Source organism: Apostichopus japonicus, chromosome 11 (assembly GCF_037975245.1).
Source record: "Apostichopus japonicus isolate 1M-3 chromosome 11, ASM3797524v1, whole genome shotgun sequence".
Classification (NCBI taxonomy): domain Eukaryota; kingdom Metazoa; phylum Echinodermata; class Holothuroidea; order Aspidochirotida; family Stichopodidae; genus Apostichopus; species Apostichopus japonicus.
Window position 1 is genome coordinate 10,557,383 of NC_092571.1, and position 25,862 is coordinate 10,583,244.

The following is a 25,862-nucleotide window of genomic DNA, read 5'->3' on the forward strand; positions in this document are numbered from 1 at the left end:
CACATGGTGCTCTCGACTTTCCCTATCCATTTGATTTTTTTATTCGAGTGTCTTTGGTGTAAATTCTCAAACATAAGCGTGCGTTTTGTCGTAGATTTACGTCATAACCACTTCTGAGATTTTCTTTATAATACTTTGTATATGTTAAGGAGAAACACTCACTGATAGAATCACAAGCCATATGTCACCACAAAAAAAGTCTGTATTTTAAGCAAAACAAAAAAGAGTGACAACGAATGGAAGAAACTTACCTAATTTTTATTTTTATTTTGGTGATAAAGAGTAGGGACGATAATTCAAATTATATTAAAGCAATAACAGCTGACGACGTCGACTTGACAACTCATTTTTCAATAATGTATCTATTCATTGTTGAGTAATTGATGAAATGAATTATGCCAAGCGTGAAAACTCAATTCACATTTCGGGGCCTCAATAATTCATGGTATAAATCGTAAATGAATCAATAAATTTGATAACTCAATAACCGGTTAGAGAAAATTTATAATTAATTTTGTTTTAGCAACAATGGTATATATATATACATACATACATATATATATATATATATATATATATATATATATATATATATATATATATATATACATATATATATACATATATATATGTATATATATATATATATATATATATATATATATGTATATATATATATATATATATATATATATATATATATATATATGTATATAAAAATATATATAAGCAACAAAAGAAGAAGGAGAAGTCAATCATAGCAACGACATAACATATAGCATACAGCTATATCTGTGATAAGTAAGAAAGCAGGAAAGAAGTTTACGGTATGAGAATTGTTAATTGTATTTGGTAAAGTTGATTTATTCTTTTCATATCGATGACGTCAAAGAGTCGTTTATATGTTCTTGTTTAATGCATATTCAATAGTACCTTCAATGGATTATGACAAAACATATGATATAAAAAAAAATCCTTACAGGTCTATTCTTTTTGCCGGAACTGATTATTAACAATCGAAAATATAAAAATAACGAATGAAAGTATAAACCAATAACAATAAAACATTACCGAACATGGCCTCAGACGTGTAAATGCAGTATTTAAGAACTAAAAATATTAGGCCTACTCAGATATAGATCAAGTTTGTGGGGAAAAATGTAAGGATATGGAATATTTCATATAATATCATTGTCTAATTATGCACTATTTAAAATACATTCTATATTAGGTCATAACCTCACATTATTCTGACCAATGTGTTTCATATTCACACCAAACTGGATACTTACCAATTTAAATAATTATCTAGATCTAAGTGGATCCGATCAAACCCATTTGAATGGTTCATTATTAACGAATTAGTTAGGCTACTCTCTAAGCCACAACCGACAATTTTGTGTCCCACAAATATTAATGTACAGCAGACCGCCGAAGTAGTAGAAATTCCATTCATTAAAATATAATTACAGAATTTCCATTTCTCAAGAAAGCTATAAAAAGTGTTTCACCTTTACGCAAAGCGCCGGGCGAGGTGACCTCACTCGCAAAGATCAATTTTGCTGGGTTTCTTCTTTGGTGCGCGCGAAGTTGGAAGAAATTTGCATGAAATCACCTGGTTGATCAGCCGATTTAGAATAAGAACGATATATACGCCTGTTTACGACTATAACGTAACCAGGGGTCAAGGGTTATTGTTTGCATATACAACGAAATGAGAGAATTTTGTAAAAATCTCTGTAAAATTTTCGATTTCTTCCGTATACAATTTCATGTATTGCGTGAAATTTCCGCAAACTTAAGTAAATCCGTGAGGTATTTAATATTTTCCCATAACCGTATTTTACGCCCATTTTCGCGTGATTTACGGCAATTTCGTGGCACTTTAGAGGTATGGTAATCTATTGGGTTACTTTGTGCAAGCCTTTTCAGTTTATATGTGAATTTCCGTGCTGTGGTTTTGCTGTACCGAGTATAGTCGACCGTGTTATGCGGGCAATTTATCGTTCCTTAGTGACACATGGTACCAAAGGATTGTGGGAAACTTCAAAACCAAACGCAATCTAACTCGACACGGTCTGTGGGGTGCGACCAAAATGTGGGTTTCGAAATATTGTTAGTGGGTCGCGGGATGTTTTCTAGAGGTCGGAATATTTTATTTACGATTTTTGGAGCTTGTCAATGGATATTGATTACGTTTTTTTTTTCTTTTGAAACGTCAAATCCATTGTCCCAACTAGTGTTCATTTATTCTGAACATTGATTCTGAGGGGAAGGAGAGGGGGGGGGGAGGGAGGGGGGGGGGGGTGTCCGGCCGTTGTTACTCAGTCCTCATAGAAGATCCTGGGTCGTGAGCAATGAATGAGACACAACGATTTGTTTTGTATATAATGTTATACATTGACACCAGATGCTGCTATTATCTCATATATTTAAAATAAGATCATACTTCAGTTATTGTAAAACAATGCACATCATCTTTTAAGAGAGGTTAAGGACATTCGTATCTTAACGTTTCACTTCTACAAGACTCTGACTACGCAAAGATTATCAGGGAGACCTAACAGAGGACATTTGAGTAATTTTAGGATTTTAGAAAGTTCGAGTGCAAGCAATTTTTAAAAAAAGACACTACCAGATAACGAAATACTAAGAAATGTTGTTGCCAGATACACTTTTAAAACTGAACAAACTTTAACGTCTTAACATATTAACAGGGAGTAGTTTTCACTACACCAGAGAACGCATCATAACTGATAACAAATAGCCTTGCAGTATAGTGCCATATTATAGCTTTTGAAATAAACGTTAAAGTTATATAACAGAGACCTCATTTAACCTCACTTGAGCATGTCCAATTACTGTTCTACAAAAGCCTCCATACTCCAGATTCGAGCGGTAATTTTTTCAAGCTGAAAATTTTGACGTGTGATAAGTTCATTCCAAGTTTCGTTAACTGACTTAAGAAAACCACGTATTACCGTCTACTTCAATAGTTTGTGTAAGGTGATACGCATTTAAAATGAATCAATTATGGTTATATAAACGTCGACAATATGACAAGTCTTTGATTTTTACCGATAGAAACTCACCAAGGGCGTTAAAATGTTGACACTTTTCATTTTTTTCAACGGATCATATGAAAGGAGAAAAATTCTTGAAATTAATGAATGATTTGACAATATGTTTCTGCTTAAGCTTTCGATTGATTAGGCCTTTTATTGCGAGAACCGACCAATCTAATCAATTTATGTTCCGCTTGGTTACAACGCCAAAGGCGGCACCTACAACGTCAACTCTGATTTAAGTTCATGCAACGTTTTTTTTTTTGAGTGAAGTGGCAAAACAGAGATGGCAAAGGCAATAAACGGAAAGGTTTCACTATTTCACGGAATTTTTCCATTAAATTTGGTCATTTAAATATACGATTATTGATTTCCCATTGAAACACAACACGTCATACGTGCGGCAGGAAGGATGCTAAAGGACCAGAGTTAATTGAATTTACATAATGTTTGTAACTTTTTTTTGCAGTTTGTATAACTCAACTGACAAAGGAAATAAGCGGGGAGAATTCAGTCCATAAATTCATTTTGATCGAAATCCTCGATATGAATTTGTTTCATGTTGCTGCCTGTATGTGGTATTTATGCATATGGTTAAAAATATTTTCCATATCAGTGTAAACCTATTTGATCTTTCGTATCATTTATTGGCTTGGGAAAAACATATAACATATTTACTAACGCAAGAGTAAAAATTCATATCAAACCCGCACCATCTCAAAGTAAAAAACAAATTAAGGTTTGTGAGAGGCAAGGCTAACAGACATGGGCTGTCTACTTGAATTGAAACTGTGCGTGTTAGTAACTTCAGGTTCCATATGGAAACGTTTAAGGCCATTTGTCGCATTAAACATTGCACAATACATATAGGCTACATCACGATTCTACGATACAAAACTCGGTAAAGGCGTGACGGGGGCATCGTTTCATGTTTCTACAGACACTGTGTTTTATACACATATCCATTGACGATATTTACAGTCAAACACCCGTGATTATTCCTAATTAGTTTCATTTCGTGTTCAACTTAAGCTACAACAAGCTACTCATTTTAAGCTATGTTATCACACGAGTGTGTCGACCATCATCCTAGTACTGCATTACCACTAAGCCTAACGTAGGTCTGCATGCTAAGTAACAGACTGATAGGATAGGATACGTAAATACCGTCTTGGATCTATGAATCAAACCATGCGGAATTCATCACCTTTGACCAACTGCTATCTCTCTATACCAAATATATTGAAACTTACCGTGTCCTGCCTTAAGATTCTTTACATTTTCAGTGATTTGAATACTGTTTAACCCCCATAGCAACCGCGTTTTAGAATGTGCGGTTCAATGTACACAACGTGTAAAATTTGCACGTGCGTATGTGAATAATATTGGTAGAGTGTTTATTTCAGTGCATTACGACATTCCCCCACAACCCCCCCATGACACTAGTCAGCACAACCATCAAGCTAATTTTCGCAGAATATTGCTTTCTAGTTTATAAGAGATGAATCATATGATAGATTATTTTGACTGAGGCAATTCTAACACATACTAGAGCATTTCAATATTTATGATATTAAAGAAACACGAAAAGAAAAAGCTATCTTTGTTGACAACTGTTGCATATCAATTAGCCATTAGACGGAGATTTATCACTTGATTTTCATAACAAAAAGGCAGGCGATAAAAATACTTAACCAATAGACACAGCTTGTATGTACATGGTTGTAACGCTTACTAAATATTTAATGTAATATCGTTTGCCCTAGATCTATCGCATTATAGTTTCGACCAAGTAAGAGCGTTGTGAGTATGAGAAAAACATACAATTTCGTGGGTTTGAGGATGTTCTACATTGACAAATTACATAATATTTTTTTATTTTCAAATCCTCAGTCCGACAAGAAAACTGAATGAAAGTTGTTGTATTTAACAGAAACTAGGCACACCAAAGTAAAACAATCACTATAATTACACAATGAACCAAGTACTTAAAGGCCTGCCGGATAGCACGACACAGCAAATGCGACGTTTCCATATGGTCCAGTAAACGAACTCTATCACTTTATCTCGACTTCCTATTTCGGTTTAATTCCTGCCTGAATCATTGTTGTTTACATCAAGTACCATGATGTTCTTCCGTGAATTACCTCTGTTGCTTCTACGCCCTCTTTCATGTAGTAATATTACCACCGCTGCCACCAAGGGCGGCGGAAGCACTTTTAATCTGGGGGGGGGGGCACCGACATCAAAGGGCACTTTGCAGAAATTCGATTGGACTGATGCAGCCTTATATTTAGTACCCTTTATAACTCCATCAAAGCCCCCCCCCCCTCCTCAAGGAAAATATGCGTACTAGCACTGCAATATCCAATGTGCAAATTGGGAAACAAGGAACAAGTTTTCTTTTGAGACAAAATGAGGTGAAATCATGCTAGTTGCTAATGTAGGAATCTTCTGAATTAGAGTTTATTTCTTGATAATATCTTAACAATTTTCCATTCGAAATAGCTTTGAGTTTGACCCACAGAAATTCATTAAAAGTCAGGGGCGCAGCCAGGATTTGCAAAGTTGTATGCACGACTATCTGAGCGGAGCGCCACCATCAGTTGGCGCGGAGCGTACAAGAAAATTTTTGGTTTTACAAACCCCTCAGATGGCCGGAAACGGCCCTTCCCGAGTGTTCATCTGGTTCCCTGGCCTCTTGCTAACTAGAGACACCTCAATTTTTATGTAGAAAAAGGGCACATTTTTAACCTGAGGAAAAGTGGGGGGGGGGGGGGCACGTGCCCCATGTGCCCCCGGTTGTCTGGTGTTTCCAGTAAAGTAATGCTGGTGACAGAATATTCTCGCTCAGTTCCTTTTTCTTATAAGCTGTTACTGTTTCCACTGTAATACTCTACTCATTTCAATAGGGTCTTCCCAAAGTACCTTAGATAAATTAACTATGCCGCTATCACAATCTCCTCCTCACAAAAGTGTAATCATGTTGCTTTTTTCTTGACATTACTTTGCCACATTGATATTACTCCCTCTAAAGGGTTCTTTAGCATCTACGATAAAGAAATGTTGCTATAGCACCAATGTAGTCACACTAACAAAACTTGATTCACATTTTGGATAAAGTATTACTGTTACCACAATAATATCACTCCCTCAAAGCAGTTCTCTTGTTTCTTTGATAGAGTAATGCTACTGGAACTATTCTTGCTGCCATTTTGGATATAAAGTATTGTAAATGAACTTGCGTAGTATATTAACTTTTGAAAGCTTTTCGTTACACTGTATTAACTGTTTAAGATTGTATGGACTGGTAATGTTGCAATTCTTTGCCTGTGGAAACCCCCGTTAACCTCCAAGGTTGTCACTATGACGCAATCAATGGCATACATGGCCTTCTGTTCGAGCAGCTGAGATTCCTGGTCCCCGCAAGACGTGTAGTAGTAACTTCTCACAAACGTAAACTTAGGCCAATTGTTAGGCTAGCATAGAAGGAGCTGATTGTATTATTCAGCATCACATTCTTTGACATACAGTCTCATACAGGACGAGATTACTGTACACAATCTTATCATATTTATCAACCAAGTTGGTATGTTTCTAAAACCACGGCACCATATATAACTAGCTGTAGATATTTTAAGTTATTAGAATATGATTTTAGGCTTTTCTTAGTCATATGAATTGCTAGCACACTGCACTATTGTACTTTTTGGGCTTGGTGTTCTTAATAGATTGTTAAGTTTCAATTTATTAACATTATTTATTTGTGCTCTGAACTGCGTGAATCTGCGTGTAATTTAGTAGCGCTGCGTTAAATGGCCTTAGTTTAGTCAGTCCGTACTATAGTATTATATATATATATATATATATATATATATATATATATATATATATATATATATATATATATATATAGAAAGGAAAGAAGAAGAAGAAGGAGGCTTGGATGAGAAATCATCGCGGGTAATCATGCATTTTTGGAGAGAATCGGCTTAAATTGGCTCACATTTAGTCCTCATAATATTCTTTCCTGGGGGTGGTGCAGTATTTCTGTTCCGAGCTCTCAATCAACTGGTTGGTGGTACAAAAAATAACTTTTGCATGAAGTTATATTAATGGAGACAAATTTTTGGTAATTGTTCCGAAAAGAGTTCACTTTTATTATGCAGCATGCATGCATGCATATTATTTTGCAGACTCCTCCTATTCAATCAGAATGGACTAAAAACTTTCATCCACTAAAAGTATATTGGTCTCGTCATTTAACGCTATTAAAATAATTTAAAATCACGTAATTCCTAAATAATTGAATGATAAAGTTAACCATGAATGTCAGTGTAACACGTAATGACTACCACCTCTAAAGGTCATCCAAATGTCAATTTTTTTTTATTAAAAAAAAATTATTAATGTAAAAAGTGAATTATTACACTCACAATCTAATCATAGAATTCAAATTGAGAGGATTAAACTAGGATAGATCGTGCCTGTGGTGTGGTCTTTGGGAACACTGATCTGTCCGAATGAGATGCGGAAAGTTATTATCAATTGGTTAGCGAGTCTGTAATCTAGATTAATCCATATTTAACACGAACAAGTCGCTAAATGCCATACATGTGGCAATCTTAAATTGACTGTTTGATAATTATGTGACACTTTTAAAGGAAGCAAAATATATTACAGACTGCAAGATTGGTAATCCAATATCATTTTTTTCTTCTAACTTAGTAGATATTTTTGTCGAATTATCCCTGTAAGAGTTATACACTTATACGCACCGCCCCTTCCCTTCCAGAGTACACTGGTTAATTCTCTCTCCTCTGTTGTCCTTTTCAAGAGGAAGCGATGCCCTCTAGAACAAAACAAGTTTTTTTTAGCATAGAATGGTTGTAAACAGTAGGAACTGCAGAAAAACAACCTTTTAACTTGAATTCTACTTAACTTATTGTGATATCTTGACCACAGCGGTAGATATATGTGGCAGCTCGGCGCGCCTGGGCCCATCTTATGAGATCCTAAAAATTATTTGCAAGCATACTTTCTGTCAGCACAAGGTACAAAATGTTTCTCACGCTGTGTTCTTATAGGCATTCCCTAGGCTTTTCTTAAATGTTCCGCTTTATCGGTAGTAAGATTGGTATTTTACCACCATTTGTCTCCAGACTTCCCTCTTCAGAAACTTCTGGATCCACCACTGGGCCAGACTTTCTAGACATGCCTGTCAAAAAATGCATGTTTAGACCAATAACCCTATAGATATCTAATCCCTGAGCCTTTGAAAGGTTTGAAGTTGCTGACATTTTGAAGTATATATATATTGCTATTCTAGGAACATGTTATAAAACTGCTGCAACTTTGCCTGGCTCAAAAGGGTACTCAATGCTTATACATAAGTATCGAAGTAAAGCAGATTTTTTCCAATTAACGTTGCTACGGGAAACAAATATCATCATTTGTAAACAGACTTACCACAAGTCGAGTCTGGAAAGTCGTTTCGACGGATCTGAGTGACGCGTTCTCAATGAGTCACTTTAGCTGTTAATTCTAGTCCGGGATTTTACGGTCAAAGAACCTTTTACGCAAATGAAGTCTCGTAAATCTCTCACAAATTGTCATTTATTAAAACATATTTCAAAGTTTCCCGCCAAATCCGTCAGGATTGACCATCAAATCCATCAGCTTCATATTGTCTGCCGTTCAGTCATATCCATTTTAAAGAATTACTTTTAGGTATAACCGTGCTTGTGAATAACACAGCCGTTGTGTTTCTGTACCACGTGACTTGCGAAATAACGCGGAAACATCAGACTTGGTTCGTAAATGAAAACGACTGGACTACAAAATGCTGTAGGCGTACAGACAATTCCATCAGCTTCCCATAGAAGCAACACATACACATAAAATAAAAGGAAAACGGATAAAATTTTTGACCTCAATTAAAAATTAATACACATAAAATAAAAGGAAAACGTATAACGTTTGTGACCCCAATTTAACAATTAATGTTTTTTTTTATACATCGTTTATCTACTCTCTCGCTTACATGAATCTAAAATTTATTTTCGAATTTTTAGAACTTGTGAAGATTTTTTTTTATTATTTATACCTGCACTGAGAAGCCGATATCATATATAAATTTGTTGACATTTGAATTTTTTTAAAGGGGAGTATCGAAACAAGGAGACATTCCATGGAAATATTAGAGTTGCAGATCTAATCCCCAAATTTTGGAACATTACGCAGGTGTCAAAATGACAAAATGGGTGAAAGTGTCACACGCCTCGAAAGGATAATTTCTTTCATTGTAACAGATCGCATTAAGCAAAGGTCATTACGTAAAATATTCAAGATTTCAAAATGAGTGTCCAAACACTTCTGGCACACGGTAAATTTGGTGGTTTGAATGAAGATACGTCTTTGGAGTAATAACATTGTGTAGGCATTGTAACCAAAATATTGGGTGATATCTGCCTCCCACTGGATTGTCTATACTTACTTTGTAATTTTAAATTGGGTTTTGAGATTTTAGACGTTTTATAATATAATTGCATTAATGGTATTTTAGATTGGCTATGTTGATCATAAAGATTGCTCAATATGCCAATGTTTTAATTGTTATTTCATTTCTATTCCAGAGAAGACTGTATTCCAGTCCTAAATACTTTCTCTATACGACCTTGGCTTTTTCAACAGTTAGGATAACTCATTTGTTTTACACTTCATTGAGGTGGACAGTTGCAATATCTTCCACATCATTCAATGTACTTTAATTTGAACGTTACTGTTGGTCATGACTTATGTTAGGTCAGTGCGGTATAGTTACGTAGATTGATAACTTTTCAACGACACATTTTCGTTGGCCATAGTTAACTGCTTTTAAAGCAACTATTAGCGTTTGGTCGTCAAAAGCACTAAACGTACCAAAAACTACTCAAAAAAAGTAAGCAAAATAGATTGCAATTGATCAATACAGCATTTATCTGTAGATACATCCGTTAACTTAATATAGATACATAGGGCTACTATATATAGATACATATGGTAACTTAATATAGAAACAAAGGGCAACTTAATATAGATGCATAGGGTAACTTAATATAGATATAACGGTAACTTAATATAGATACATGGGGTAACTTCATGTAGATACTCAGAGTAACTTAATATAGATACATAGGGTAACTTAATATAGAAACAACGGGCAACTTAATATAGATACATAGGGTAACTTAATATAGATATAACGGTAACTTAATATAGATACATGGGGTAACTTCATGTAGATACTCAGGGTAACTTAATATAGATACATAGGGTAACTTAATATAGATATAAACGGTAACTTAATATAGATACATGGGGTGACTTAATATAGATACATAGGGCAACTTAATATAGATACATCCGTTAACTTAAATAGATACAAAGGTAACTATATATAGATACATAGGGTAACTTAATATATATATATAACTAGGGCAACTTAATATAGACACATATGGTAACTTTATGTAGATACTCAGGGTAACTTAATTTAGATACATATAGGGTAACTTAATATAGATACAAACAGAAACTTAATATAGATACATAGGGTAACTATATATAGATACACACGGTAACTTAATATAGATACATAGGGTAACTTAATATAGACACGTAAGGTAACTTAATGTAGATACTCACAGTAAATTAATATAGATACATATGGTAACTTAATATAGATACATTCGTTAACTTAATATAGATACATAGGGCAACTATATATAGATACATACGGTAACTTAATATAGACACGTAGTGTAACTTAATATAGATACATATGTAACTTAATATAGCAACATATGGTAACTTAATATAGATACATAGGGTAACTTAATATCGATAGATAGAGTAATTTAACATAGATACATACAGTAACTTAATATAGATACATTGGGTAAATTAATATAGATACATACGGTAACATAAAATATATACATATGGTAACTTAATATAGATACATATGGTAACTTAATATAGATAAATATGGTAACTTAATATAGATACATACGGTAATTTAATATAGATACATCCAGTAACTTATAGTACAGGTAAATATATATATCCGTCACCAGGATAAAACAGACAAGATCAATACACACAGCACACATGTACGTTCAGAGATGAAAATACTATAGGTAACTATTGGTTACAGGTTTTCTTTATGATCGTTGCAAACCTAATTAAATTTCTTTAATTACGAACAAACAATCAATGGTCTTTTAACCTATGAAAATAAAAAAATAAATGTACTAAAAGTAAATTAGTTCCTTACATCTTATATTCTATGAAAGTTTTGGCTTTCTCAATTTCTTAATTTATTTTGAAGTATTTATGTAAATCTCAGAGTAAGAAGCGGCGGAAATTGGTTTAATGCGTTGTCCTTATATACAAGCAGAAAGAGATAAAAAAGCAAAGCGATTTAAAACTTCGGAATATATTTTTTGGGTCGGCTTGAGATGTAAAAGTAGATTTGATGTTTCTATTTTCTCTGTCGATAATTAGGCAATGTTTCCGTTTTCTTGATCCGTTCTATGTATACTTCAAACGCTAAACACTCAAGTTTATCGAGAAGCTATTTCCGTGGTTACCATGAACCATCAAGGTTATTAACTGTTACGTCAAGAAATGAAAAATATTTGTCTTCAGAATTTGTCAAAGTCATGATGACAGTGCAGTTTCTTATCACAAATACCAATCGTGTCTTTCTTATCATTTGAAATGTCTTTACTTTTAATAAACTATTACTCAACCGGCGAATTCATCTCACGGTAAATTCTATACGTTAAACCCAATCTCCGTAGAAGTACCTTAATGTTATTTTCACTATAAAGTATGATCCAATGGAAGACATATTTACTAATTTACCGAAGATATGCAGGATGGTACGCCTGCATGGCTCCATTCTTTCCATAGGCGTAGGAGCCCAATTTGATTTGGGGTGGGGGGGGGGGGTGTAACGACTTGCCTGAAAAATATAACTACAATTTTTTTCGCGCGCTCCGCGGGCGTTCAACATTTTAATGTGCAAATCAAATAGGCATGCATCGCTGATTACATCGCATGCCAATTACATACAATCATTTGTCGTGTTATTTCCCTTCCATATTGGTTATCATTTTGGGGGAAGTCGTTACAATAATGATGATAATAATAATAGAAGTTTAACCATTGAAAAAAACACATTGCAATTTATTGTTCTTTCAGTAGGTGCCCGAAAAATTCTCAGCACATTGCCCGAATTTTCACAAAAATATTTGGATGGAGGGGGGGGGGGGGGAGGCTGCAGTCCTCCAGCCCCGCCTCCTACGCCTATGATTCTTTCTCTTATCATTCTATATATACTCTGCGAATTACTCTCTTGCAACCTACCTGCAACAAACCGTACTATGTTCACAAGATGTATTGCCTTAACTCCGTGAACACATAATTCACAGATAGCGGAACACATTTCAATTGCATTCGTGCAAAGGGTTACTGCATGCATCCGACCGTCAACAAAAATAAATGTTTATTTTATATCAAATGAATATCTATTTTTAAAATGAATATTACCGAACGGTAAATCTACCTGGAAAATCTCTCCTTACTTTAGCCGGTTATGAGGGTTCGAATTACGCAAAACAGTACATCGGCTATAGGCGTGACTGCTCCTATATGTAAAACCACCACCTTTACGCACTCTGTGGTTAAATAGTACTCTATAGTCGATGAATAAAAAATATTAATTAAGTAATAATTAAGAATAAGAGCAATATTGATAATTTATGAAAAGTGTAGTACATGCAAATATGTTTTCAATATTTGAATTGTGTTAAGAAAAGAGCGAAGACTTTTAAGTAAGATAAAATATATATTACTGCTATTCACAACGTTTAAATTATTTTAAAGATTTTTTAACGCAAGTCAATAGCGAACAGAACAGGTACTAACAGGTGTAAGCTATATGCTGCCAAAATTATTATTGTAACAATTATGCCTGCTATACTTACGAATTTCATGGTCAACTTACACACGCCCGTATGGCGTCTCCAAGAAGACCATATGATAGACTAATTTACTCATTATTTTGTCATTTCAGATAGCGTGTGTTTAATGATATGTTAGTTTCATAAATCGATCTGTTACAACCTCGCTTTGTCTAGAATATCCTATGTCGGTTCTTGGCACCATAATAACCCATCACAGGGCCGATAAAAGGAACTTAAATCAATCTCTCTTACTTTAAGTCAAGAACAATGGAATTAGCCATTTGGAAATTTTAAAAATTGCATTTAATGTTTAGCATATACAGTTTCTGTATATCACTAAATCAGGGTTTCCCTAACTTTATCCCTCCACGAACCCCCTGTGGATGTCAGAGTTGTCCACGAACCCCCAACTTTTCGAGACACGATCTGAGTCATTATTACGCATAAAAGTGCTTCGTAAAAGATCAAGTTCATAGTGTAATATTGAACTGGTATATCATGTTAAAACAGGCTAGTGACTGCATGTTGTCACTCAACAACAATTTTCAAGCATGAATTTATGCTAACTTCGCCTTGTGTCGGACAAAATGGAGCTCATCTGGAATTTCCAAAATAATTATAATTACTTTGGCCAACCTTTCAGTTACTTTCTCAGCTCCTTATCTTCACGACGTACTGTCATGCGCACACCAACTTCAGCAAAGTCATGCGGCCTGTGTCTGTTTCATAATTCAGTTATTAATCACATGCACGGTACGGTATAAATGGCAACATATGCTTATGGAACACCAAAAGAGTTTGTCGATAGGTACGACTTTTGTACATTATACTAAATTATATGATATATCAGATTTTAGTTCAACAAAAAGTACTCTATAGTTTTGACTTTCAGAACGTCTCACGAACCCCCTGCAGCATGGGATGGACTCACGCACCCCTGGGGGTTCATGCACCCCAGTTAGGGAACCCCTGCTCTAAGTGGTACCATCCACAGAGCTTTCTGACATTACGAGTTATCAAATATGTGTAAATATTTCACGGTTTGGTCAGATTTGACACAAACTTACAAGCTTACGATATATATAACTTTGAAATGCTTGGACGATAGTTGCAAACCTTGATATAAATCTTTTTGTTATTTATTTAATTCATCATTTAATTTATCAATCATTTTGGGGAGCTAAAATTAATTATCATATTGGGCTCAAACAGTGATCTTTACTTTAAGCGGGTGTATTCTAAAAAATTTTTTTTTTTTAAATTTCATATCCTAAATTAGATTGAACTGATGAAGTGTCCAGACTATATAAAGCAAAATAAACTTCCTTCGTGTAGATTGTTACTCAATCTAAGGCATGTACACTTTGTAAAAAAAAATAAAACAAATATAAAACAAAAACCCAAGTAAAGTTTGAGACTTCATTTTGCTATACTTTGTCACACGGAGTTATAGGCCTAACCAATAATTTTGCTATGCTAATGATTATGAAAATATTTAACCTATTAAGATATCATCATTAAGTCGTAATCCTGTATTGTTTCGTTATTTGAACTCATTCGCTCGTTTGGCTTAGTAATGAGGAAATAATCTCACGAATGTTGCAAATGTTGTGAGTACTCAAGTGTATACTATACCAAGCATGAAATTATAGATTCATTCATCAGCTCTTTTCGACAGGAATTAGTCTAAATTGCCGTTAGATCAATTTTTCGATTCAGCTCTTATGGGAGACTCAATTAACCTATTTTCCTTCTGTTTTAAAGTGGAGTTTGGAACTGACATAAGTTTGTAAATGACTTCAATCAACTATATATATGTATATAGGCCAGCTTTATTTAACAGATGAATATCAAAACTGATGATCTTCGAGAACGCTTCTGACGAAAAACGAAAGAGTTGTTTTATAATATAATCTTAAAAGTCGTAATAATAACATAAACCCGCATGTTAATATATGCGGTAGAGCTTAGCTTATGAGAGCTTCATTAAAATAAAGAAAAAATATAAGCAAAAAAATGAAAGAAGAAAAAAAACCCAGCAGTTTGCCCTAAATCGTCGATTTTCATCAATATTACCTTTACCGGTCTAGTTTTATCAGTTTTACCTTTATCGGTCTAGTTTCATCAATATTACCTTATCGGTCTAGTTTCATCAATATTACCTTATCGGTCTAGTTTCATCAATATTATCTTTACCGGTCTAGTTTTATCAGTTTTACCTTTATCGGTCTAGTTTCATCAATATTACCTTATCGGTCTAGTTTCATCAATATTACCTTAACCGGTCTAGTTTTATCAGTTTTACCTTTATCGGTCTAGTTTCATCAATATTACCTTATCGGTCTAGTTTCATCAATATTACCTTACTGGTCTTGTTTCATCAATATTATCTTTACCGGTCTAGTTTTATCAGTTTTACCTTTATCGGTCTAGTTTCATCAATATTACCTTATCGGTCTAGTTTCATCAATATTACCTTACTGGTCTTGTTTCATCAATATTATCTTTACCGGTCTAGTTTCATCAATATCACCTTATCGGTCAAGTTTCATCAATATTACCTTAACCGGTCTGGTTTCATCAATATTACCTTTACTGGTCTAGTGTCATCAATATTACCTTACCGGTCTAGTTTCATCAATATTATCTTTACCGATCTAGTTTCATCAATATTCTCTTTACCGATCTAGTTGCATCAATATTACATTTATCGGTCTAGTTTCATCAATATTACCTTAGCGGTCCTAGTTTCATCAATATTACTTACCGGTCCTAGTTTCATCAATATTACCTTTACCGGTCTATAGTTTCATCAATATTACCTTACTGGTCTAGTTTCATCAATATTACCTTTACCGGTCTAGTTTCATCAATATTACCTTACTGGTCTAGTTTCATCAATATTACCTTTACCGGTCTAGTTTCATCAATATTACCTTTACCGGTCTAGTTTCATCAATATTACCTTTAACGGTCTACTTTCATAAATATTACCTTTACCGGTCTAGTTTCATCAATATTACCTTTATCGGTCTAGTGTCATTAATATTACCTTACCGGTCTAGTTTCATCAATATTATCTTTACCGGTCTATAGTTTCATCAATATCACCTTATCGGTCTAGTTTCATCAATATTACCTTAACCGGTCTAGTTTTATCAGTTTTACCTTTATCGGTCTAGTTTCATCAATATTACCTTATCGGTCTAGTTTCATCAATATTACCTTACTGGTCTTGTTTCATCAATATTATCTTTACCGGTCTAGTTTCATCAATATCACCTTATCGGTCAAGTTTCATCAATATTACCTTAACCGGTCTGGTTTCATCAATATTACCTTTACTGGTCTAGTGTCATCAATATTACCTTACCGGTCTAGTTTCATCAATATTATCTTTACCGATCTAGTTTCATCAATATTCTCTTTACCGATCTAGTTGCATCAATATTACATTTATCGGTCTAGTTTCATCAATATTACCTTAGCGGTCCTAGTTTCATCAATATTACCTACCGGTCCTAGTTTCATCAATATTACCTTTACCGGTCTATAGTTTCATCAATATTACCTTACTGGTCTAGTTTCATCAATATTACCTTTACCGGTCTAGTTTCATCAATATTACCTTACTGGTCTAGTTTCATCAATATTACCTTTACCGGTCTAGTTTCATCAATATTACCTTTACCGGTCTAGTTTCATCAATATTACCTTTAACGGTCTACTTTCATAAATATTACCTTTACCGGTCTAGTTTCATCAATATTACCTTTATCGGTCTAGTGTCATTAATATTACCTTACCGGTCTAGTTTCATCAATATTATCTTTACCGGTCTATAGTTTCATCAATTTTACCTTTACCGGTCTAGTAACACCAATATATGTGTTAGCTCAGTGGTGTTAGCTCAGCGGAGTGTTAGCTCAGTGGTTAACACCGGTGCCTTTCAATCATAAGGTCCCCGGTTCGAGTCACTCCCAGATTAATGTATGTCGTCCAGTTACAGAGTTGTTGACAATTAACAATTCATAATCATGGACGTTAAATATGAATGTGAGAGACTGACTTCGGTCAGTTTGCGGCTTTGATAAGCCAATTAGGCTTCTTCGCGAGTTCCTGCTTGCAGGAGGATCTAATATACATACATATGTCTACCGCGAATGACACTACAGACCCCTACAGGCTACTAACATTTGTTAAAAACATTACTAATAGCGAGTAGTTAGAGTCGGCCTTATTTTATACAGTTCTATGAAAGTTTGTCGCCTAGACACTCTCATAGAATTATTACACACATTCCACTTTTCTTCATTAACATTAGCAAGCAACCATCCGGTGGGATAAATTTTCCAAAATAACAGCCACATACACACAAATGTACTTGAATATGTGTTCTTAATTTAATAACAAAAGAGCAAAAATCCATAAACTCAACCGACAAAATCCTCATGCTTACAATTTGTAGGCTAAAGGTTAATCAAGTACTCATGGTACTTTCCTTTTTGCAAAACCACATACATCATATCCTTTCCCACAATGCATGTGTATATACAAAGCTTAAGTGCTCTCCCATATGCAATTGCGTGACCAGATTCCAAAATATACGGTGCTCGTTTTATTTCTAAAGGTTTTATAATTTTTCGCATAGTATATTTCTAGAGAATCGCAGAGTATGTGTGAAGTACTTCATTTATCTCTTTGGATCCATTTTCCTTGTTCTTTAAAGGAGTAAAATAGTCTTGTAGTCGCAAAAAACAAGGTTGGGTTTCATGAGATCACGTGACCATGTGAAAGTTTGCTACAGCAAATCGTCCTATAATAATTTATATCGATGTATAATTTCAACGAAGAATTCTTAATGATTTAGGTAAATAATAATCATAACAATTCAATCGAGTTTCCATCTGTCGTTTATACATCAAATGAGTCATATCATTTACATCAAATCCCATTCCATTCATTTGTATGTACGAGTGTTCCTAACTTGCAACGTGATGTCTTATATATTAATATCATAACTTAACATTTCATACTTTTTCTCAGCAAATCCAATATTCACCGATAGTTTTATATATTTAAGAAAAAAAATTCATACAATTAAATACAATTTTCATACAATTTCATGACTGCAGTTTCCGAATCCAACGTGACATTCATCTAACATAATTTCATGTTATATCATTTCAATAGTGCATTTTGAACATTATATTTATAATATTTGACTCATGACGATTGCATTACTTCAACAAGTTCCCTAAGAAGAGATAAAAACGATAGTAAAATCAGACATCAAACGAATTGGGCTGAATGTAAACAGCAGTAGTAGCTGTTTTCATGAATGTTATTGTTTGTGATTAATTACTGTAATTTAATAATCTTCTGTGTTCGTCCTCTGTTTTTCAATGGAAACATTAAGACCTGCATTATAGTGAATGTAGTAGCCATGAGTCATATCACATGAGTTATACTCGTTCTTCTAAAATGAAAAAGACTCTTCAGTTTAACGTCACTGACTCGAATCAAGTCCGGATAGCTACTGGTGTAACGTAACTTATAGTGACTTTATTATGGGCGTAGATGTGCAGGGCTGACGAGAGGAGGGGGTGGGGTGGGGTCGTAGGGTCAAATACAGCCGCGATACCCGGGGTTGCAGGGGGAAACAATACAACAATACTTTAACTGTTCGGTTTTACAAACTTTATTGTGTCGGACTGAAAAGTTGGTCGAGTTGTCAAGTTACGCAGATCTCGACAATTTGATAATTTTCGTCAAGATACAACTTTAGGGTAAATCGATACCTCAATGAAAATATACAAATTTTCAGATAACCAGTCAACGCAAAATAACGTTTTATACCTGTTCTAATGTAGCATTTGCTTGTATTACATACGGTTGACTTCATGGGCTTATATTACATACGGTTGACTTCATGGGCTTATATTACATACGGTAGACTTCATGTGCCTATATTACATACGGTAGACCTCATGCATGGGAAGCAGAATGCAGTAGCCTACAGTACATAAATATCAATATACAATCAAGTAATGTTATATGAGTAAACCTAATTCTTGGGTTCTACTACTCGTTGCCAACGTCTGGAATGTTACTAGTGACTCAATTATACAATAATGGAGCTATAATTCGTCTCTGTACAATTATCAGCTATACTTATAAAAGTTTATTTGTTCCTTTAAAATATTGCTCTTTGAGGACGTGTGTCGTTATGGTATGTGGTCTTCTGCGATATAACATAAAGCTATTTTTTCATTATGATTTATTATGCACCTCTTAGCATACACTCCTTGACATTAAGACTAGTCTGTATTACCTTGATTATCCAATACAAATCCAAACCAAAGGGGGCAAATCTGAAATCGTTAAATGAGATGGAGCATGCCTTTAATCCCTATATGGTTTGTTGAAATATATCAACAGGAATCCTAAACCCCAAAATGACGTTTACACTTCTGAGGTTGTTGATTACAAATGACAAAAGTCAAAACAAACTGTCAAACGACGTCATCAGAAATTGCACTCTTCTCTTGCGGGTTGTTTTTACCATAATATTTCATTTTCTTTCTGATATTAAAATACAAAAAAAGTTCAGTCAAATTATTGGGCTGGTTTTCTCGATTTGTAACTCGATAGCTAAGAGCGAGGGTTACGAGATCCTAAGTTTCCAAACTCAAATTGATAGTCAGCTCAGGGCGCGGAGAATGTGTTATGAGTTCACCCCTATAAGAGTTCATTAGCGGCACGTGTGTGACGTACGTACTGCGGAAGAATGGTGAATGAACTTTATTGTCGACTGTATTGTTTAGTGTAATTACAAGATCGGCTAATGAGGTTTCTCCGACACAGCATATATCGAGGGTGTCAAAGGTTCTAGATGTCAGAGATATATATATTTTTATTTTTTTATTTTCGTTAAGCTAGATTATTATTATTGTCTCAGAATTGATTAGTTAATAGTGGAATTGACTTTTCTTGAATGATCGTGCATTTAGATTAATGCGATAAGATGGTAATGACACACGTTCTTTCAGAGTAATCGGTTACGTGCATAAGTGCATGGTTACAGAAGTGAGTTTCCAAGTAACCGGTTGGTTAACTTATACTGTAAATTATAACCGACTAAAATTCTTAGAAAAATAAAGAATTCTTAAATCATATTTGAGAAGCGAAAAGACATCGAAATCCTAAATTTAATTATCCATTTTTCCTGTTGCAATGGGCGTAACGTGTCTTTCATTAAGACAGGTAAAAGGCGGAGCCTTAGAAATATTTTCTAAAAATATAAGAATAGCTTTTTGTAATGTCACATAAGACCACATATCATAACGATACACGTACTCAGAAAGCAGAATATTTTGAAGGAAGACATATACTTTCATAATAAGTAGATAATAATTTCACAGAGATGAAATTCAGCGCCATAGTAAACAAATAAATTATAAGTATACATTGCCAAGGAATTTTAGTATTTACTTTACGAGTTTATTTACAAATTGACGTAAAAGGCTGTCTTTAGATATTTTGCAGCATGCCAACACATCAGAGTCTTACAGGGGTTTTAATGAACTCGATTGAAGTGAGGTTCTCTATTGACTATAACTAACCATGTGGCCAGCTGTGTCCCATGTGGACTATATTTTTCATTATATTTAAGCGGTTTTCGTATATCTTATGTATATGTTTATTTTGAATATATGATATATGCTAGTTACACTTTGAATTACGTTTACTGCTCTCTCTTGATCACATCACTCAAGGGCGTAGGAACCGGGGGGGGCTGGGGGGGGGGGGGGGCGCCAGACCCCCAGTGAAAAATATGGAGGGGCGGAAGTATCATTCCGCCCCCCCCCCACTTCGCAAGTCAGAAAACCCCTTTTTCATTTCCAAATGAGAAAAAAAAATCTCATTTGGAGCACCAAATTGCATCTAAGGCCAGGTGAAAATGCAAAATTATATACAAAATGGAATGGGTGGGTTGAAGTGTGCTATATTGCACCAAATTGCATCTGAGGCCACCTGGAAATGCAAAAAAATTCCAAAGGGGAGGGGGACACCCCCTCCCCTTAGACCCCTCCCCCAGGCCGGCCATCAGTCTTCAGCCCCCCACTCAAAAGAACCTTCCTACGCCACTGACATCACTAAACATGAAACCAACATCTACGCCTACGACCACCTCCCCCGCCGCCCCACTACCCCACCTCCCACACCACCCCACCTCCCCACCTCCCCAACCTTCCTAACCTTCCCAACCTGCCCACAATGATGTGATTGACCATTAGTATTGTAGAAATAATCGCTATATAATATGCGACATAATAGTGTGTCTTCATGAATCATTCGTTCCAATTTAAACCATTTTGCTCACATGATCAATTTTCATTCGAACTTACAAAGATTGTTATCTTCAAAGAGGCGAAAATACATTTCAAGATTTATTCTTGTTTTTAATACATCGCAATCAAAAGAGCATAATTATTCAATGATAAGTACAACTATAAATCACAAAGTATACTTCTTGTTCCACTGTAATGTCAACAATTCAGACCTTGTGTACCTACTATATACAGGTCATGTACAGTTCATTTTCGCTTACAGTTTACAATCTTTCATTTCAGCTATACATAATAAGACCCTCGTAAATAAGTGAGTCAAAAATAGTTCATTATAGTAATACGTGTCAATGAAATTCTTGTTTAGAGAAATTTCTATACATGGAAGGAAAGCGTTCTGAAAAGCAGATCTCACCATGATATACAAACAAGTAGGCTATCTAGTATAACTTATTTACTTGCAGAGCTATTCCACCCCCCCCCCCCTTGCCAATTGTTTTGCTCATTTCCTATTTTCTTTCCCGAACATTTCTGTGTGGGAGGAGGCACTTAGCCCTCTTCCCCTCCAGCTACGCCACAGATACTCTTGATATGAAGTTACAACCTAACTCAAATGGCCCTTTAAAATGTGACCATGTAGCAGCCATCTTGGTTTGTATACGTTATTTCAAAACAGCAATATCTATAGTTCGGAAGTCAGATATGATAATTACAAGTAAACAATTCAAATAACAGCTTCAGAAAAAGGTATTTTAGGTTTCCGTAAAATTTCAGGTTTCCATAAAGGGGAGAAATAATGGATAAGCTATAAGCACAAAATGATACCGGGCTGCTTAATATTCACATAATCTATTACAGAATCTTTAATTCAACCAAAATATATTTTTGTGATCACAACCATTTCCATGCTGTTTTGGCGGGTTATGCACGTTCTAATCTACTTTAGAAGCATAGCTTGTCTACAAAATTTATGGAAATTACTATATCTCTCATTTCCAAAACTATGAAGCTAATAATCCTGAGGCGATTTTTCGAAACTTTAGTAATGCAAGGTTCCTATATCTTAACATTTTTGAACCACAAAACTATTAAACCACATGCTTTGGCATTTTCAATTTAAGATAGTTTTAAATGTTAAGTTTGTCTCCCAGCCAGACGCTTTTAAATGATTAGGTCTGTTTCAGAAACCAACTTGAAACTAAATTAAATGATGTCTTCACTGCATCGACCTTTTCTTGAAGTGTAACACTGTCATGACTCGAATGCGGGATACTTCGTCTCGAAAAGCAAAAGCGAATATTTCTGTTTTTTATTTTTAAAATCATATAACTTTGTTACATAAAACTGATAAAGTTCGATACAACTGTGACATACCTGAATTCACTTATTGTAATATGAAGCAGGCAGATTTCAACCTGTATTAACATTACATAAGGTCACAGCACGGATTCGTTCTAAGTGAAAGTACAAACTGTACATGAAAATATTTGATATTGGCTCATTTTGCGGTCGGCCATTTTCACACCGTATATTTCCTTATAACAAATTACATCATCACTGTAGCAACGTATTGCATTTGTCTTCACCATGCAGAGAGGCTTTTTTTGGGCTCAAGCAGTTTAGTGCAATATTTATAAGTGGTAAAAATGGCCTACATTTGACCTACTCAAATACCATTTGTGTTGTGATTTGGTACTACTTCAGTTGTAAGAGATTTGAGGTGGATGAAGTTCAGTAAGAAGTCAAAGCGTTCCATTCGTATTTAACATAATGATTCCTCCGTGCATTGAAACTTGAACTCACTTCAAATGTGGATGGGACCAATTAATCGCATGCTTCTCGAGGAATAATAAACAGAGAAAATAAAAGAGCAAGGGTGGGTGGTGGGGGTGGGGGGTGGGGGTGGGGGTTGTGGGGGGGGGGGTCGACTCACATCCGCACTGGCAGACACACTGTTACGAAACTTTCCCAGTGCACATAAATATACGACATGTATGAGCGATACAACAGTCGCACATTCATCAACATTATTTCAAAAGTGTCATAATATAGCACCGGGTCATAGAAAATCAAACAAAGTATCGTTTTGTTGCCACCTGAAAAAATATTTCTAATCCTATATTCATTTCATGCAGGTCTAACTTAAACCATAATCAGTGTCTGTAGGGTAAACTTGGAGAGTTAGATCAAGTACTTTTGAAAAGTAATAGTATTTTTAGCATTTTCATCAGTTACAATTTTGGGCCAAATATCCGATTTCCTTTAGTTACAGCAAATACAAATTATTCAATTTACTACTCATTCGCAGACATATTTTATTGCATAAGAATGAAAGCAATTAACATGGAAATTAGGTGGATCTATATAAAAAAATCTTCCTAGGAAAGGGCAAGACAGAAATCCATTTATAAATGTAAACATTCAAATAGCTCTTCTGCATGTTATAGCTGTAAACTTGATTGTATTAAAACGCTGTTGTGAATTTGCTACATCATGAGGTGAACATTGAATCCCGATACCATATTCTATCGCCAAATATCGTTTAGTACAACTTTTGCGACATCTTATGAATGTATATTTTGGCTCGGCCATTTGAATGGCATCGTCATGGCAGCTGAGCTAAACACGTCTAGCTTTTTTTCGTTTTCTTTTCCAGAAAGCGAAAATCAATTATCCAGAGAGGGGAATAATATTCTTAAAAATGAAAAAAACAACGATGAGAATAAGAAGGAAAAACTATTTTGACGTAGTGGTAAATGCAAGTTTAGCTTGACAGTTCAGCAGACATTCCGAAGTATCGTCTTTCGAGACGAAATTAAAACCAAATTATAAAAGGAAAATATTATTTTTCTTCGGATATTATTTCATGTCATATGTTTAACGTTTTCCAAAGTAAAGAGGGTTTGTCTGTCAAAGCTTTACTTTACCTTTTAAGTTTTTAGAGTCGCTAGGGAGGTTCCATTTCTAGAGCCAGGATATGGATCTCTAGAGTAAGGCAAAATATGTAATCAAAACAGAACTTGCATTGTTCGATACAGGTGACAAAAGCCTAAAGTGGTTTCACGACCTATTTTACTGGTTTCGAACCTCTGGAAAGACAATGAACGTCCATTGCCTAGTTGGGATAAGTTGTTCTCATGTAAAGCGGGATGCCCGGGTTCGGATCCCGGTGGAGGTCTATATGTATATGTATATATGAACACAGATATACACATACACATACAAATATATATATATATATATATATGTTGATACTAGCTGAGACTAGTGGAACACTATATATATATATATATATATACATAAAGTCTGTTCAAAGTATCTCTTTCGAGATCCGGCTTTAGGAATCACAAATGATTTCGAGTTGGTTAGCATCATGTTTGATCTCTAGAGTAAGGCAAAATATGTCACCAAAAACAGAACTAGTATTGTTCGATACAGGTGACAAACGCCTACAGTGGAATTACGACCTTCCTTACCGGTTTCGAACCTCTGGATATACAATCAGCGTCCATAGCCTAGTGGTTAGGGTGTCCGCGTACAGAGCGGAAGGCCCGGGTTCGAATCCCGGTGGAGGCTGGAAGTTTTTTCACTGTTCTTGATTTTCCAACTCATTACGATTTTCATATATATATATATATATATATATACAGATATATATACAGATATATATAGATATATATATATATATATATATATATATATATATAGATATATGAGATATATGAGATATATAGAGATATAGAGATATAGAGATATAGAGATATATGAGATATATGAGATATATGAGATATATGAGATATAGAGATATAGAGATATAGAGATATATGAGATATAGAGATATATGAGATATAGAGATATATGAGATATAGAGATATAGAGATATAGAGATATAGAGATATAGAGATATAGAGATATAGAGATATAGAGATATAGAGATATAGAGATATAGAGATATAGAGATATAGAGATATAGAGATATAGAGATATAGAGATATAGAGATATAGAGATATAGAGATAAAGAGATATATATACATACGTACAAACATATACATTTATACTGTCAGCTAATCATGTTCATACTCTAATTAAAATGTAATATAATACACGGGTGTTGTTATTATCCCAAATCCCTCTCACAGATGAATTAAATGTTGCTGTATATGTGAGCGGGATGTTTATAAACATTGGCATTCATACATAACATATCATATAGCTCTTCACATGCATGAGCATAATAAAGATGTTATATCACCAGCTATACATGTTGATCTAAAGCGCATTGAACCAAATCATTAAACAAATCATATTTCAGAAATGACAAAAACAAATGTACAAATAACTCTCTTCTTATAGCTGTATGTTGTAAGTTTAACGGTAATGTTTTCGCCTCGGTTAGTAGTTTAGTTTAGTTAATATTACAGGTATAGTCTAA

General features: G+C 34.5%; 1 non-coding gene across 1 annotated transcript; it reads left to right on the plus strand.

Moving 5' to 3' along the window:
- The first annotated feature begins 24,933 nt into the window (after positions 1-24,933).
- On the plus strand, positions 24,934-25,005 carry Trnac-aca (transfer RNA cysteine (anticodon ACA)). The gene has a single exon. It is a non-coding gene; the product is annotated as a tRNA-Cys (tRNA).
- Positions 25,006-25,862: the final 857 nt, after the last annotated feature.